Below are 15699 nucleotides of genomic sequence, written 5' to 3'. Positions count from 1 at the left end.
CAAGTGCAGGCCTTTCAGCATGCATGAGCTGCAAAAATGATGAGCTCCTTCCTGCCTGTAGCAATCTGCTGGAATATTGCTAGCACTTCCTCCATCCCAGCTTCCTACCATGAGCTGACCAGCATGGTAAGCCCAGGTTGTGTTAAAAAAAAAAAAAAAAAAGAGTGAATGATAGCAACAGGCAGGGCCTTTTTGGTTTTGTTTGTGTTTTTTAATTACCAGCACTACAGGCTAATGAAGTAGGACTGCCAAGGCTACTGTATAATTCCTGCTTTGGCACTTAGGAGACTGGACAGGGTTCAAGATAAGGGGAGGTGCAAACTAAACTCAGGTGGATTAGTGCTCCCAAGGCCAGGTTCAATCAGAAAAACACATTGTTTTGCATTCCTTGTTCCGTAGACAGAAGGTAGAACACAATTGCCCAGGCAGGCTGCTGCTTCCTGCTCCTCCAGCTACAGTAACAGCTAGGTATCTATCTATCTGATATTGTGACACTATCACAATATCAGTCTGGTCTGTGAAAAGAAGGATGTTTCCAATCCCAAGGGTCCACCTCCCAGCACATAGAGAACTGGACCGCCATCCCAGAGATCCCAGACAGTCAATTCCTGGAGCCTCCAAGGAGAGACTCTTCTCTGCAATTTACAGGCAAAGCCACACCCTGGACAGTTTGCTGGCTTTGTAAGGAGGTATAATTTTCATCCTTTCCTGTTGACCCTTACTCTCCACTAGTTAGTTCAGCAGAAATGCAGTTGTCAGAGACATCTTCCCCAGTGGCAAGGATGCTTGAAGAAGTTCAGTCCCCTACTGCAAGTAATCTATACCTGCTTGCAGCTGTTTACCACTTTCCATGTTGCACCAGTTTGAGAAATGGTTTTACTGTCTTGTAACCTAAATGAGTGAAGGGGGGCAGAAAGGGAATTTTTGTAATTTCAGTAACTGAATTTTAATTGTCTCTTATCCCTCCTCACCCTCTGCCACCAAGAGGCACATTGGCACAGCTGAGGAGAACAGGGGTGCCCAATTTGAGCTATGACAACAGGAGCAGATGCAGCTTGGTTTCCTACCTGATCTCAGTGGCATTCCCCTAACGCTCAGGTGCAGTTCATACCCTGAGCTGCTCCTAAGCAGTCCTGGCTATGTTTGCAGGGCCTCCTAAACTCCCATTACTGGCACTGGTGCGATCACAACTTAGGTGCCTTAGCTAGGATTGGGCTCCAGTAGGATCATAGAATCATCAAGCTTGGAAGAGACCTTTAAGATCACCAAGTCCAACTGTCAACCCAGCGCTACCACTGAAACCCCTGAACTACTAAACCATATCGCTCAGTGCCAGATCTAGATGCCACTTAAACACCTTCAGGAATGGTGACTCTACCACATCCCTGGGCAACCTATTTCAGTGCCTAACCACCCTAACAGTGAAATTTTTTTTAATATCTAATCTGAATCTCCCCTGTCTAAGCTTAAGACCATTTCCCCTAGTCCTCTCACTGTAGGCATGGCAGAAGAGACCAGCTCTCACCTCACTACAATCTCCTTTTAGGAGTTGTAGAAGTACAGTAGCAGTTCAAAATCGTGTATCACACATGCATCAGGCACATGGAGAATGGAAAGAGGCTACATTGTCTTCTGACAGAGCAGAAATCTATGAAGTCATTTGAAAGTATTGAAAGGGTAACTGATTTCCCTGCCAAAGGAATAGGATCTGTGTGGTTTTATTGGAGATACTTTTTCTCTAAAGGCTGCTCAAGTTGTTGTAGTTTCTGGCATGATAGAAATGGTGATGAGAGTAGTGGGCTGGATCATGTATGAGTTAGATGGCTGCAGGGAATGTTGCAACACCCACAGCTTATATTTAACCTACAGTAACAGAGCAGGGAGGAACTAGGAGCTTCAGAAGACATTGATCGGCAAGACATTTGACACAGAAAGGGATGTGGAGGGAAAATGTCTTCAAAACTGCAGTCTTTACACATCAGATTAGCCATTAATTGCATGAAAAAACTTTTAAGTGTTTTCTGACTCCACCTCTTGCAGGTCCATATTATCATGGCACCTCACACCCTGTATTGACATACAGTCATACCCAAACGTATTCCTATTACCTAGCCTGTCTGCTGCCCTTGTCCTTCTTCTCAGCCTAAATCCCATCTTCTCCTGCAGATAAGACAAGTGTCAATATGAGTCATTGCCAAGCCACAGACACTATCATAAAGTAGGGTATTTATAGTCTCAGCTGCTGCCTGTCCTCCCTGCCAATTTCTCTGGACCTTGGATTATGGCTTTAGCATTGAAGAACCTCAGTCTTTTTTTCCTAAGAAGCAGCAGTATGATGTCATTAACATTATGATATGATCAGTTGCATGATCCTGCAGAAGCCAGTGGAAAGATTTCAGGTGCCAACAGCAGGTGTCAGACTAACATTCAAGTCACACTTTGGAGTTGTCCTGCTGCAGAGCAGCAGAGCAGCATCGTGGTAGGAGGAACCAGGTGATCCAATCTGATTTGCAAAGATGCCTTGAAGCCTGGAGCAAAAGCTTGGGACAACTCATAATAGACAGAACGCCTCATAAAAGACAGCTCTAGTTGTAAATGACACAGCCTTGCCAGCTGCATTTCTAAGAACAAATTCAACAGAGTGAACTCTTTTCCAGCTCTGCCTGTGCAACCTCATAGATACTGTTTTCTGCGCTGGTTGAAGACAGACAGAGCAGGGCCACACTTTCTCATGTATCACAGTATGAGCCAGTCAGGTGTTTCCAAGAGCACTGTCATTTAAGGAAATGTTTCTTTTCAATCACTGCAATTATTATGGGCATTCGAAAGGCCAAGAGCTAATCTGCCACTCTATGGAAGTATATGAAGCACAATTAAGACACTTACTTCCAGTTATGTCTGAACTTAGAAGTTCATGAAGTCTACCCATCCATGCCAGGTTTATTTCCGCTTAGCCTAAAAATAATTTATAGCACTTCCAACTTTGGACTCTCTCCAGTTTTTGTTTGTTTGTTACAATTTTTACCCAATACATATCTTTATGTTCATTGTCTATGTGTGGTGATAAAATTAAATATTATTCAGGCCCTTCACATTGATCACATATGTTCGGAAACCCGTAGGTGTTCCAGGATTTAGAGATATTTTGACGCAAAACACTAGCTAGGAAAAGAGCAGAAAACAAGCAGCTAGCTAATTGCATGGTGATAAATATGTCTTATATTGCTGAATGATTGGATGCCTTCTTTGGATTTCACCAGTTGAGACAAAATTGATAGGGAGAAATGTGTGTCCTAAATCAGTTGCTATTTTGGCAAAGGAAATGACTCACTTTTAAGTAGTCTCCTGTTGTTATCTGTGACTGAGTATTTTCAAACCCTTTACTCTGTATGCTCTTATAGTTATTTCAGTACCCTGCACTCAAAAATTTATTTTGTCTTCATTTTAAATAGGGTGAATATAAATACAACAGCAAAGATACATGTTTTGATAAGGCGTACTTTGATGGTAGTGTTAAGAGACTTACAAAAAGCAGTTGATGCCTCATGAAAATCTTAATAAGAAAAAATCTATTCAGAATAATTCTGGTTACTCTGCTTTATTTGAAGGGGGAAAGGGATAAAACCAGGCTCACTGGAGATAAGCCTGGGGGCAGCACACCAGTGTTGGAGGGACAGTGCAGTAGCGAGGTCCTTATCTGCTGTCTCAGTGGAGGTAGAGGATGGAGATCCCTGCAAGGGTCATTGATCTGTTATAAACCGTGGAAGTGGCTGAGAATGGTCAGGTAGGAATTAGGGCTTCTCCCTCCAAAAAGGGTAGCAAGACATTAATGCCTGCAGCACAGGCAATAGACTAGAGGAACTAGTACACAGTACAGCAGGAAAACTATGACAAATTTTCATCTCAGAAACATGGTGGGATGACTTGTGCAACTAGAGTGCTGCAGTGGATGGCTACAAACTCTTCAGAAGGGATAGGCAAGGAAGGAGAGGCATAGGGTAGCCCTGTATGTTAGGGAGTGTTAGCCCCCTGAGCTGAAAAACAGAGACAGGGAGCAGAATGAAGCCCCCAAAATCCAAGGAGAAATAGTTAGCAACCTGCTACATCACTGAGACACACTCAGGTCTATGGGCCAGATGGAATCCGCCTAAGGATACTGAAGGAGCTGTCAGAAGTGCTCAAGCCACTTTCAAACATTTGCAAGTACTCCTGGCTAAACAGAGAGGTACCAGTTGACTGGAGGTTAGCAAATGTGGTGCCCATTGACAAGATAGGCCAGAAGGAGGATCGGGGGAACTACAGGTCAGTCAGCCTGACCTTGATAGCAGAGAAGGTCATGGAGCAGATCATCCTGAGTACCATCACGTGGCACATGCGGGACAACCAGGGGATGAGGTGCAGCCATCATGGGTTTATGAAAGGCAGGTCCTGCTTCATCCAACTGATCTCCATCTATGACAAAGTGACCAACTCAGTGGATGAGGGAAAGGCTGTGGATGTTATCTACCTGAACTTTAGTAAAGCCTCTGACACCATTTCCCAAAACGTCGGGGAAACTGGCTGCTCATGGGATGGGCACTGTTTCCTGGGCAAAAAACTGTATGGCCAGAAGAGTTGTGGTGAAGGGAACAGAAATGGTGTGGCCAGCAGGACTGGTGAGGTCACACCTCAAATCTTGGGTTCAGTTTTGGGCCACTCATGACAAGAAAGGCACTGAGGTACTCAGAAGAGCAACAAAGCTGGGGAAAGGGTTGGAAGAAAAATAGGATGAGGAGTGGCTGAGGGAGCTGGGGTTGTTTAGGCCAGAGAAATGCAGGTTCAGGGGGAATGTTATTGCTCTCTAGAACTACGTGAAAGGAAGCTGTGGTAAAGTAGGGGTGAGTCTCTTCTCCCAGGTAGCAAGCAAAAGGATGAAAGGAAATAGCCTCAAGTTGTGCCAGGTGAAGTTTAGACTGAATATTAGGAAATAAGGGTTGTCAAGCATTGAAACAGACTGCCCAGAGAAGTGGTGGAGTCACCATACCTGGAGTTATTTAAAAGATATGTTATTATGGCACTTAGGGGATTGATTTACTGGTGGACTTGGCAATGCGGGGTTAACAGTTGCCCTTGATGATCTTGGAGGTCTTTTTCAACCTAAATGAATCTCAGATTCTCTGATTGTTTTATCATCTATTTCCTTATTTCTCTTCCCTCATTCATTTTTAGCAGGCATGTTTGTATAAAACCAGGGTCATTGTTGCTTAAAAGCTCATCTGCTTCTGCTACTTAGTTCTCACATGAAAGCATAATCCTCTGCATATCCCAACACAGTTAGACATAATTTTTATAACTTCAGATGTTGAACTAGGGGCAAAAGCAGATGATTCCTAAATATACAATCTGTACTAGCGTCCTTTTTTTCTCTGTTACAAGCAAATAGCAAAACATGGAAGCCACTTACCAACATACTTAATGGAAATGTAACATTGTAAAACATTTAAAATAGGTATGTGAGTGTTGCAGCTCCTCGGAACACCTGTCATAAGTCAAACTACACCATTTTCAGGGTAAGTGAAATCTCATCTCTCCTTTACTGGAGACTTTCATCGTGTCAGGTGCCTCAGCAAGCCTCTTTTTCTTGCCATTGACTCCAATTTAACCTATCAACATTCTTTAATTGGTTTTCCATCAGCCTCCTGAGATTAAATAGTCTCCATAATCGAGGTGGTGAAACATGCTCCACAGACACTATTTGTACTGGCTGAGATAACTGAAGGAGAACACAAATCTTTTTACCAGTGAGGCAGATGAAATGAACCTGTATAAAAATAAATCTGAAGTAGTTCTGACCTAAATTTCAAACTGAGCATGATTTTCTCTCCTTTTTAGAAGTTTGAGCTTCTCTCTCAACCTTTACTCTTCTAATTATTCTTACTTCTTCCCCCGCAAAAACTCCTAACAGCCTTTCCATCAATAACAATACCTTTCATTCAACCTAGCAACCTCTGCTGCAAAAAATATGTTCTTTAAATCTCAAAAAGCTTTCTCGGAATCAGAACATTCTGGAGAGGTCATTGACCCTATGGTAAGTCAACAAGAACCTTTAAGAGAGCATGCTAAGCCTAAATGGTGAGACACATAACTCTTCAGCTCACACTGTGATAGCCAGAGAGAAAGGGAATAGAGGATGAGAAGTGTGGAGGACAAGACTTCTTGGACAGGTCTTCTTGGGCTATACTACTTTGGGACCAGACAAAGTTGAAGATATAGTGACTAAAGAGAAGAATGGCAGCAAATACCTGTGCATTTTAAATGCAAAAAAAGCTTTCTAGCTACATTGAGCTATGAACCTTTTGAATGTCAGCCACCTTTAGGAAAAGTCTGGGATATGGCTAGAACATTCAAGACTCTCCTCTTTCACAGACAAGACCTGAACTCTGATGTGGGCTGTGGCAGGAATATTTTGTGTGATACTTCTACTCCCTCTGCATAAGAGTTTTCCCATGGAGGAGCTTGCACACTTCTGTTGGTAAACCATTTACAGAACTCTAGAAGGATGGTGTTCAAAACTAAAAATGTACTGGTCTTTTTCACAGACAGGAGTATTGCTAGGCTTGGTATAGCGCTCTTCTGGGAGGCTAACTTTTTTTTGCACTCAGGCTTGCACTCACCTTGCAAAATCCACAGTTATCTCTAGCTTCAGGAGAACTCCATGTGAGGATGGGGTCTTTCTATAGGATCTCCTTGCCATTTCCATAGTGTACAGAATTGTCCTAGATGTCTTGTAAAATAAAGTAAGGAACATCTGTCATCCCTGGATAACATATGAAAGTTTTACAAATAAAATATAGAAGATTTTGTAAGCAGGGGATGCACTGTGAGCAAACAGCATGAATGTCCTAGCTGCATGTTCATAATATAAAACAGCATCAGATGTGGTATTACAATGTAATAGGAATTTACTGGCAAAATGAGATTGCTATTTCCGGGTTTCGCCATAACAGGATATTAATATAAGGGTTGACTAACACGGTAAAGCTGGGGTCACATCAGGTTTTCTGGATGGATATATGTCACCAATTATTTGGAGTAAATTATCTAAAAAGTGCTACTTTTCATGTTCAAATCATCACTCTTCAGATCAGAAAGAAAATCCTGTGCAATAGGATTATTACCAACACATGCAACCTTCTTTCATCAGTGTACATGCATGTGTACGTGCATATGTTCCTCTGAGTAGTTTTGCTTCCACATACAGCCATTTCAGTCTTACTGAAAAATAGTGTCTTTATTAATTCCAAGCCCTGTTTCTTATTCTTAAAAGGGCTTTATCTGGGGACAAATGCCACCACTGAACCAAATGTGGTGAGAGGTTTTGGTTTGCTAAAGGGGCAAGCAACAGTTCTTGCCATTCACTGTGGCCCTCAGGGTACCATAGGGAAGCCCAGCATCAACTGAGGGGCCTCATTTCACATCCCAGTTAGGTGTTCTGCTCATGAGCAAAAAAGAGGTAAATTTCACATCAGTAGCTTTAAAAAAGCAGGAGGAATGCGGCTACACCACATACGAGAAGAGAAAGGCTGTATTTCTATTAGTAAATTGAATGGCCCAGTGATGAGTACTGAGACCAGCTCTGTGTTCCCCAACATAGAAAGCATGGGGACCTGCTGGAGTCCACATGGTCCAGAGGAGGACCATGAAGATGATCAGAGGGCTGGAGCACCTCTCCTATGAAGACAGGCTGAGAAATTTGGGGTTGTTCAGCCTGGAGAAGGCTCCAGGGAGACCTTATAGCAGCATGCCAGTACCTAAAGGGGGCTTGCAGGAAGGTCAGAAAGGGACCTTTTATAAGGGCATGTAGTGGCATGTAGTAGGACAAGAGGGGTGGCTTTAAACTGACAGAGGGTAGGTTTAGATTAGATATTTGGAAGAAATTCTTCATGATGAGGTAGTGAGGCACTGGAACAGGTTGGCCAAAGAAGTTATGGATTCCTCATCCCTGGAATTGTTCAAGGCTAGGTGGATGGGGCTTTGAGCAACCTGGTCTACTGGTTGGCATCCCTGTACATTGCAGAGGGGTTGAACTAAATGATCTTCAGGGTGCCTGCCAACCCAAACCGTTCTGATTCTGTGTTGCTGGATGATAAGAATGATAAGCATGTTGTATCTGTGCTAATGAGCTCCCTTAGCCTTCAAAAGGGTACGTGGATCATCTTAGTCACTATGCAGTAATGGGAAGTTGCTAGCCGGCATTTGGAAAGCTCAAACCCAGGAGCAGCTTTTTAATGCAGTGCTTGTTTTCCAGGGGCTGAATAGTGTTCCTGGCACAGTTTATTTCTGGAGTGTACACTAAGCCTGAGCATGCTCTGTCTCTCTCCCCCTACATGGTGAAGGGGGCTCAGAGAACTTCTCTAATGCAATGAAATCAGTGGACAATTTGCTGCAGAGGCAATGACCTCAAGACAGCAGCACCAAAGGAACACTTTGAGAACAGTAGAAGGAAAAACACTTGTAAAATTCCTGAGATAAGCCACAAATATGAGGAGGTTGCAGAAGGAAAGCCTGCCTTGAAGTTCTACGGCATGCCATCAGCAAAAACAACCTAAGACATTTCTGCTAACCCTATTACCACTTTTCATAGTAACTTTTCTGAGTGTACTGGTTTTGGCTGAGACAGAATTAACTTTCTTTGTAGCAGCCCCTACAGTGCTTTGTTTTGGGGTTTTGAAGAAAATTGTGTTGATAATAACATGGATATGTGTTAACTGTTGCTGAGCAGTGCTTACATAGCGTCACAGCTGCTTTCATTTCTCACATTGACACACCAGCAAGTGGGCTGGGGTTGCGCAGAAGGTTTGGAGGGGACAGAGATGGGGTAGATCTGAACCCTGTGAAGAAAGGGACATCCTATACCGTACAATGTCATGATCAGCAATAAAAGCTGGGTAGGAGTTTGCTAGGGCTGCTATTGCTTGAGGACTGGCCAGGCATTAGTTGGCTCATGGAGAGCAATTGCTGTTTTCTGCATTGGTTGTTTTTCTTGGGTGTTTTTTCAGGGCATTTTTTTTTGGTGGAGTTCGTTTGTTTGTTTCCTTTTTTTTACTTATTAAACTGTGTTTATCTCAACCCTGATGTTTTCTCATTTTGCCCCTCCTATTCTCTCCCCCATCCCACTGGGAGAGGGAATAAGCAGCTGTGTGGGGCTGAGCTGACCACCAGGGTTAAGCCACAACACCAGGTTGCTCCAGCTCTTTGCAGGCCTGTTCTGTAATCCAGGGACAAGGTCTACATAAAAAACAAGTCAGTATATCATGATATTGAGATCACACTCTTAAAAAGCAGCTGCTCCAGAAAAATCACAGCTGATCTTTTAACTTGCTGTGAATGCTTTAGACCACTCTGTCATTTCTCTAATTTCAAATCACCATTGGAAAGACCATACACTAACTGAATGTATCTATTATTAGGAAAGAACTGCCCACATACTTCTTCAGAACATAATCAGCAATCTGCAAAGCACAAGTTTATGAATAACTACTAGCAGTTTCTAATCTCCAGATAGTATTTTGATCTCAATTACAGATGTCTCCCAGCTAGGGGAGCAGAAACAAGACTGCATTATTTAAGACAGGACATAAAGATTGCAAATTGGGAACTGTATGGCTGGCTGTAACATTCATGATTTGCAAACTGCGCTATTCAGTCAGTGATATGGGTCAAATGGTATTATTTTTGTTGCTCCTCTGGATAATTTACATAACAACTAGCACAAGAACAGTTTATTTCACAATCAGGCTGAAGTTTGCTTTTAGCATAGGAGCACACAGTTCTCATCAAGTTCAAGTGCTCAAATGATCTCTGAAAACAATTATGAAATGGTTACTTCCCCAGTGGAATCAAAATCTACTCATGCATTTCATTACAGATTTTTGGAAGCATTTTCCCCAGTCAACCAACCTTCACTATCATTTTCTGTAACACCTTTCTCAAAGCACAAATATATCATATTGTTATGATTATGTGCAGTAAAACAAAACAGTGCCAAGGATGAGTTAATCTTTAATTTTTTGAATCTTCATTTCAACAGAAAGGATCCATTTAGCAGTCTTCAGTCTGCACCTAAGTGGTTAATTTAGTGTTCAGAACAGGTTTTTATTACCCTTTCTTCCTTCACTACCTCACTACACACATGCTCATCTTTTATTTTCCCTGCAACTTGATGCTTTTGGTTCCTTTCACTGTGTATTATCTGCTGCTGGCAGTAATCTTAGCTCTTCAACTGACAGCAAAATTATGAGGTGCTCAGTACAAGATGACAATTTTCCTTCCCTCATTCTAATTCATTTGCGCTGCCATCAAGGAATCAGCGTCATCTTTTCAACACATTAACAGCTCTCTGCTGATAGAAAGCATCAGCTCCCCATTCTTCAGCAAGAGGTCAAAAACGATTTTTGTTTTGTAACAACCCATTAAATTTTGTGCTTTGGAAAATTCCATTGCTCTCTGATGTCAAATACTTAGGCCGCGTCTCAGATGGCAGAACGGGAAGAGGGGGTTTCCTGTGAGATATGAAATGACACAGGCAGCCTAGAGAGGATCGTGATCTACCACCAGCCTTGCTTGGTTGATTACTTTCTTTCTTTTTTTTTTTTTTACATACTCTTAAGAAAGTCTCTTTGTTTCAGTACGCACACAGAGGCTCATGGCATTGTTTTACTAGCTTTAAAATAGTTCTTTAGCTAAATACTGCTGTAGGCTTTTTGAAAGAAAAAAGGATCTGGTTTTATACATTACCAAATCTACACAAAATCCTATCAGAGACAAGACCTAGCTAACTTTATGCAAATATTGAAGGTCACCTCTCTATCTTCCACAAGGTGTTCACACTGACTTGATATAGCATCATGTGACCAGCAAAAGCTTGTAACATAATTGTGTGCCTCAATAGGAAAAGGTGTGTACCTGCACTATTTCTGTATACATGGCATGACTTTATTCAGTTTTCTGTACAGATGAACTTATCTGGGTAGACAAGTGAGTTCCCTTATCCCCAGGTAGCTTTGTAATAGGAAACCTCGGTCAGTGTTACACACGCTCATTTACATTCAGTGTAAGAGAAGCTGAAAATCTATGTCAGACAACTGGCATTAAATTGTTCAGTGAACACAGTTGTGTTTCTGATGGGTGTACAGGCAGATTACAAATAGGACCTTAAGTAAGCCTGGCAGCAGATAGAAGAGTCGGTAGAGAGTGAGAGGCTGTGCAGGGGACCCTGCCAAGGTCCCCAGGCACTGGAGCGAGCCCAGCTGACCAGTTTAGTTCAAGGACACATGAAGCTGCCAGTGCCATTCCTCATGCTGCAAGCAGACATATGGTCCTGGGTTTTCTTACCTCTCTTTTAATTGAAGCACATTTAAATATGAAGGGTAAAACTTGGAATAACTCAAAACCAAAATAAGGAGAATGAGAGAGAGAAGCAACATGGTTAAAAATTTCCCGAAGTGTGAGTACAAAGTGCAGTACAACAGGCATACTACAATATTTGCAGATAGGGCTGGGAGGAAGCAGAGGTGAAAAACTGTGGTTTTGGGTGAAAAGATGAAGAACTAATTCAGCATTTACCTTAGCACTGTCAGAGCCCTGACAGAGAAACCAGCAGGACTCCTTGAAGTCTGCAGCAGTGATAGCTCCTGAAGGACAGGGTTTGGAAAAGAGAAGCCCATACTTTTGGGGGAGAGGTGAATGACACTAAAAAACCCCACCAATATCTTGAAAATGTTGAGGAGATTCAGCTTTCTTCTACTCCAGCTATAAAGAGAACAGCCACCATTGTCATCATGCCTCTTGTCGCTTCATGCCTCTTCAGGGAGTGTTGGGGGGTTCCTGGGGAGGGGTATGGGCACTTCTTCCCCCTGCTGAGCAGGAACAGTCTGACACAAACCAGGCTAACTGCTCCTTTCCAAGGGTAGTGTTGTAGGCACATTTCCCAGGAAACTAGGAGCTCCTTTATTTTATTGCTGCTACCCTGGGAATAGCTGTGTCTATTTCCAGTTTTACATCAGACAGCATCCAAAATTAATGTTCTTTAATAAACAGTAAAATGTGTGTTGTCAGTATCTCAGGGTGAACATACATACAATTAGACCTTTGGCAGACCTTATTTACATTTTGTACCTAAAAGTGATCTTCAGATTTTGTCCCATGGCTGTCCTGTATTGTTTGATTTATTGTTTTAGCCGTGATTCAACAAAAAGAGAGAAAAAACTGCCACAAACACAAAGATTTCACTCCTCCTCACTCTTCCCAGCTGCCCACACCCGATCGACTCATTTCCTTTCTCAGCAAAGGAATTAGGCCCCTGTGATGCTGTATTTCCAAAACAAGGATGTTCAGCCATAAAACTCTTGCCTCTGTGTCAAGGAAAATATGCCAGAAGTCCTTGCTGCATTGAGAGAGGGACTAGCCTGGACACTAGCACACAATGAACAGCAGTTAGTATGGGGAGGTGCAATACCTGCAAATGTACTTAATGCAACACATGCCTGCACACAGAGTGCAGTATGTGCCAAAGCTGCTGAGCTGTGAGGGAGCAGGAGATGGACACCCCTCCAAGCATGGATGCTCTGGCTAGATAGGGGTAGAAGGATATGGCAGGGGACGGAAGCTGCTCAGTGAAGTCTTTTCAGTTCCCTATAGCATTTACACAAAGTAATATCTCCTGAAGCAACCCCCTGCTTCATCCAACTTAGGATCCTCCTTTCTTTTTTTCCAAGGGCATTAAATTATCATTTGCTTCTCATTCCCTTGGAAGATACACGTAGTTTTTGCAATTCCTTTGTGAAGCGCAGCTTCTCCCTAGAGACCCTTCACAGAGCTTGCAATGTTTTCTGTCCAACAATGATTTCCCCATGAAACAGGCTTGATTTGAAAGGGAAAGTGTTTCCTTGAGCTGCCAACTCAGTCAAGTCTCCAGCAGCTGAGCTGGCTTTCTTCCATCTTAAGCATCATTGCTACTAATCGAGGGTCGTGCTGACAAGCTCCAGACTCTAGCTGTGCCTCTGTGACCATGTGGCCATCAGCTGATGCTATCAGTGACAACTTGCTGGATCTGGTGGCTCTGCTACAGTCACATGGGGGAACCTACTGCAATGAAGGCAGAAGAGCTGGGGATTGTGTGTGTTCAGAATGGTGCTAAAAGGCATAAAAATCACTAAGGACTAACAGATCAGGAGATACCTACCCAGGTAGAAATAGAGCATCTTTAGTCAATATTCAGAGTGTGGATGCACTAAGAAACTATTTTGCTGTGGATTGGACAGAAAGAAGTTTTTTCCCCGTTACAGCTTTTTCCAAATGTGGAAGAAATCCCTAAAGAAAGACCAAAATGCCTCCCTCTCTTCTAATCTGACACCATGGAGCATAAATTCATACATATTCACACAGGATTTTACTCAGGGGAAAAAACCAGCAGCACTGAAAGAGACAGTTCAGAATACCACTAAATTACATGTGCCATGTAATTCATATTTTTCCTCTTCAGCAAATCAGCACTATTCTCTCCTGCTAGCACTCAGTGTCAGTACTTGAATGCAGAACTGCCACTTGGAGCAAATAAAGTTTACCAAGGAAACCCAGCAGGAATTCAACGTCCAGTAGCTATGGTAAAAGGGAAAAATGTTTTTATCATATTTCAGCTGGACTATTAGTGCCCTGTTAGGATTTCTGAGAACAAAAATGCTGTTTATACAGCATCAGTTGGCAAGAAGGTGCTTCATTACTAAAGCCCTGTTGAAAAATCTGGCTATTTATCAGATGTGTAAATGGTGTCGAGTTTTTTTAAAGCCTGGCTTTTCCTTTTCTCTTTTGTCACTTTTTTTTTTCCTTCTGTCACTTGTTATTCCAAAGTGTTAAGTGTTTCTGGATGTGTCTCTAGAGCTTTCTTGTTTTTTGCTGTCTTTTTCACATCTTCATGAAATAGACACAGGTTGAGGAGAGTGCCACTTTTTAACATATTAAAACTGAAATATTGCAGAAAAACAATAATGGAATTGAGTTTTGATTTAATCCATTAGCTATGCAAAGCTAGAGCTGTGTATCTAATACTGCAAAGAATGTACGTGATCTCCTTACAAGATGAAAGGAGAAGACTTTGCAGTTGAGCTTTATGGTTGTCCTTTGCATTACTGTCTTTTCATTCTCTTTTTTTTTAACTACGATTGCCCCTGGAGGAGCTGTAAACTTTGCTTCAGCTCTGCCTGAGAACAATATACCAGCCACTAGTTCTTCTCATATGTAAGTATTGACACCTTGTGGCCAGAAAGAGCTAAAGAAAAAATAATCCTGTTACATTTTGAATCATCTAGCTGTTCCCTGTTGGGCAAAGTTTTCTTTAAACATCATTTATTTAGCTCTTTAAGGAGCCTAAGAAATATCAGTATCAATATGGGCTTGTGCTCTTTTGTTTATGTTTTTATATGGTTAAGAATGATTAAACTTCTGGTCTCCAAGGGAGAGAAAATACCTTTGGAGGCTTTACTCCTCTACGAGTCTAGGCCAGATAGGCCAGATAGGCCAGATAGGGATTTTCTACTCCAGCCAGACTATCCTTTAGGGAGAAGATAGCTCAAGGATCAGCTCACTGGGAGACTTCACTCCCAGTCTTTTACCAGAGTTTGAGGAAGATGTTTTCCCCATGAAAGCATTTGCAAGAGCTGGGTGAGTAGTAGTAGTATGATCTCACAGTGGACTTTGCTGAGACTATTAGCCCTGGGTCCCCAGTCCCTCGTCAGACTCTTCCAGGACAGACCTCGATCAAAGGAGCAGAAGAAATGTGTGAGAGAGCCATCATTATCTGGGAACAGGATGAGTTCTGGCTTCTTCAGGTTGTTGTTTTCACTTCTGCCATAAAAGTTACCTATAAACGTTGAGATTCTCTTTAAGTCTCTGGTTTCTTAGTTGTTGTGTTAGCAAAAAACAGGAGTCAAAGTCTTTTTAGCTCAACAAAGTGGAAGTCTAATGAGCTTGAAACACTCCTTGCTCCGACCCAGCATTTCCTCCTATGTGGTGATTTATTGTTGTGGTTTAAATTGCTGTAACTCCCAGGAACTCAGTGTTCTCGTCTTTGTACTAACAAAGTATTCAAAGGTAATTAGACATCACCTCATGTCCTCTGTGTCTACGTGGTGGACAAGAAGAGTCAGCTAGGCAAAGCAGGTTAAAGCCGGCGATGTGAGCTGGGAAGACAAGACAGTAAGACTGGAAAGGGGAAAAACCAGACATTCCTGCTCATTCACTGTGTTTAGGTGATGTCAGATGAGAATGATTTATACATCAGCATGGGAAAGGTGATTTTTGAGCAGAGATGCTAGAAAGGGTATGTCTAACTTCTTCAGATATTGGCTGAAAGCTCTTCCCAGGAAAAAAGGATAGTGAAGAAGACAATACAAAAAGCATCTTCACGATCTTGAGAGGTTCAGTGGGCTAGTCCACAGGCTGGCAATGAAAGTGTTACCTGACTAAAGGTCAGTGTGTTTTGCCTGTTCAGAGTGCACAACTTCTCCCAAAGTACAACTGCCATCTCTTGAAGATACCCAAGAAAAAAATAACTGACTTTTTCACAGGTGACCTTATAATGATGCAAATGACCATTTGACCACAGAAACGTCAGCCACTTTAACCCGTGCAGTACATGTCAGAGTGACACAGATTTCTCAGCTG

The sequence above is a fragment of the Corapipo altera genome, unplaced genomic scaffold (assembly GCF_003945725.1).
Source record: "Corapipo altera isolate COAL_440 unplaced genomic scaffold, ASM394572v1 24b, whole genome shotgun sequence".
NCBI classification, from domain to species: Eukaryota; Metazoa; Chordata; class Aves; order Passeriformes; family Pipridae; genus Corapipo; species Corapipo altera.
This window is presented reverse-complemented; position numbering follows the sequence as displayed.